Source organism: Mandrillus leucophaeus, unplaced genomic scaffold (genome assembly GCF_000951045.1).
Source record: "Mandrillus leucophaeus isolate KB7577 unplaced genomic scaffold, Mleu.le_1.0 Scaffold7, whole genome shotgun sequence".
NCBI lineage: Eukaryota > Metazoa > Chordata > Mammalia > Primates > Cercopithecidae > Mandrillus > Mandrillus leucophaeus.
This window is the reverse complement of record NW_012107585.1, coordinates 7,442,930-7,445,584: the sequence shown is the minus strand read 5'-3', so window position 1 is coordinate 7,445,584 and position 2,655 is coordinate 7,442,930. Positions and strand designations below refer to the sequence as shown.

The window sequence follows — 2,655 nt, the reverse complement described above, 5'->3', positions numbered from 1 at the left end:
GACCCGGGGAGAGGGCTGGGGTCTAGGGGGCCGAGGGTGTGTGTGGACGCTGGGAACCGCGCGGGGAGGCCGGCGTCGACTCAGAGGAGTTGCAATCGAGGTATCTGCGCTCCAGCTTCCTCCTCCGGCCCGCGACCCCCTCCCCGGAGCTGAGCTGGGGAGGGGAGACCAGGGTTCACCACGTTAGCATTCGCATTCCTGGGAGGATGTAGCCCTCGCCTGGACCTGGGCGATAGAAGCCTTCTTCTGTTTTTATTTTTGGAGGGGATCGCCCTGTAATTGTCCTGAACACATGCTTCCCCCCCTTCCTCCAGCCACCCGCGGAGGAGAGAGTCCCCCTTTTTTGCATTTATCTTTTCCTTCCCCTTTCTTTATTAAAGGTCCGGGAGTGGCGGCGGCCAATCAGCGCGCGGCTTCCATTTTGTGAGTTCAACTCCGAGGCTCCCGGGCTTCGCGAGGACGCGTTTGCAGCCCCCTCTGCCGCTCCTCTCTGGCGGCCGAGGCGCAGGAGCCGCCTCGCCGGGGCTCGGAGCTGGTGTAGCTCATATTGGGGCTCTTTTCGGGGTTTGTAATTTGGCCGTGGGTAGGTAATTGGCTGGAGCAGGGCGGCAGGGCGCGGCAGCCAATCAGCGCGCGGCTTCTATAGGGCTTGAGTTATTAGACGCTGATCTCAAAACATCCTTCATCAGACACGAAGGAGAGGCCAACAGATGAGGGAAGCCATTTTTCTGCAATGGAATTAAATGGCCAAGTGGGTTTTTCCTTTGTTGCAAATGGGGAATGTTTTTCCTTTGACTCTACCATCCAGTTCAGGACGTCTCAGTGTGTTTAACATTTGTCAACAGGCCCAAGGACTCACAGTTGGAAGACTGGAGAAGACTTTTTAAAAAGATCTGGATTTTTCCTTATGACTTGGAATCCATCTTTGTCTTGTATAACTAGGTCATAGCACACCATTCATGTCAGCAGTTAACAGTTTTGAATTCCAAAAAAACCTAAGTAAATGACATATTTTTTTCCTTTTTGTTCTTTGGGTGGGTGGGGGGAGCTTGGAGCTGTCTTAATCTGTATTCTCTTGACTGAACAATAAATTTTTAAATATATCTAGTTTCCTCTATTAAACACTTAAACCTGGCCATCTTATTAACTCCTTCTCTCTTTTTAACAAGGTAATGTTTTAAATGTATATAGCTTTAGAACTAGCGAAATGGCAGCAACAAAAAATTGTGAGCAGTTTACTCTTAGTTTTTAAAAAACCTTTTACATTGTAAGTACCCAATCCATTCTGTCCTGACGCAGTACAGTTTTTATGTTAATGTTGCTGAGATGTCCTTAATTTTCCGAACCTTCATCTGCATGTATGTCTTTGTCTCTCTTGTCTAATATAAGCCAGTTAAGATGCTTTGAGACGATCTTGCTTTTATAAAGCTAAGGTTCTAGCTTTATGCTTTTGAAAATGCTTACAGCACTAAATGCTAGTCAGCTTTCTTCCCCGTAGCTTGTACACTTTCTTTGAAAATCGATCTATTTGAAGAAAAACAGCCCTGTTTTTCTCGTCTTTGGGGTTGGGGGTTGGGGGGAGCTGGTGGGTGAGGGAAAGGAAGACCTTCTCTTTGTGTCGAGAGACTAAAGCCGTCACAGGAAACTAGATTAAAACTGGAAAACAAGTCCTAACTGGTTCCAGCAAACACGTTCAACGTTAAGTGGGGGGTATTTTCTATGGTGGTTGGGCGGCTGGTGTCTTTTGCCTTTTGTTTGATTTGACTGTGTATTTTCGCCTTTTGTCTCTTAATGACGATCACACCATTGCTATATCCAGAGCAGTAAACAGTCCTCAGCGAAGCTGCCTTTTTGCCTACCCAACCCTGGAAAGTTTGCAGAAGTGGAAGGAGCAGAACGTGAGGGTGTAACTTACAAAAAGGTAACAAGAACAAAGACACCACCATAACTCCCAAATTTCCCAACTAAATCAAAAAAAATATATGTTTTTACAATAACGTCTCCAAAACCACCGCCCAGCTTGATCTTCTAGACTCCATGGCACCGGGCTGAGCGGGTAAGTAAGAAAAATAAAAGTGCCTTTTGCCCCTTCGAGGAAACCCTTTTGCAGGCCAAGCAAGGGCTGCGAGTGTTTGGGAGCTGAGGGGAGAAGGAGGATTCTGGAGCATTGTATTTGGCAGCCGGAGCGGGCAGTGGGCGGGGGGTTGGGACACGGAGGGCTCTTCGGGCCCCTGTACCTCTTCTGCCCCAAGGGCGAGAAGAGGGGCTCCGCAGCGACCCTCGGGGGCTCATGGAGCCGCCTGCCTTCGCCCCCCTCGCTCTTCCCAGGTCTGAGCCTGGATGGGGAGAAGAAATTGAAGTGCTTTGGAGACGGGGGGCTTAAAAGACGAGGGAGCCTCATCGCCCAGCCTTTGGTCCTCTTTCCCTTTCGATCGTGAGGATTCCGCACCCCGAAGCCGGCTTCTCGGAGCTCCGGGGTGCGCCTGCGCTGGCAACGCGAAGGAGGACAAAAGGCCGGCGTCCATGTTGGCACCATGACGCAGCATCTCCGCCTGCAGCCCGGCGCTCCTGTCCTCCTGGCCGCGCTCGCTCCTCCTCCCAAACACCAGTTTTCTTTACAGGCTTCGAGCCCGTCGCGGCTGGGCTGGGCTGGGC

At 50.6% G+C, this 2,655-nt stretch overlaps 1 long non-coding RNA gene across 2 annotated transcripts in view; it reads left to right on the top strand.

Moving 5' to 3' along the window:
* The first annotated feature begins 169 nt into the window (after positions 1-169).
* The window catches only part of LOC105527959, a 4,268-nt gene continuing 1,782 nt past the window's right edge, over positions 170-2,655 (top strand). The window contains exons 1-2 of one of the 2 annotated variants that reach the window (XR_001004297.1): positions 170-999; positions 1,820-1,921. This is a non-coding gene — a long non-coding RNA (uncharacterized LOC105527959). Of the gene's footprint in view, positions 1,922-2,655 lie in introns of both variants that reach the window. The other variant, XR_001004298.1, reaches the window with a different exon arrangement.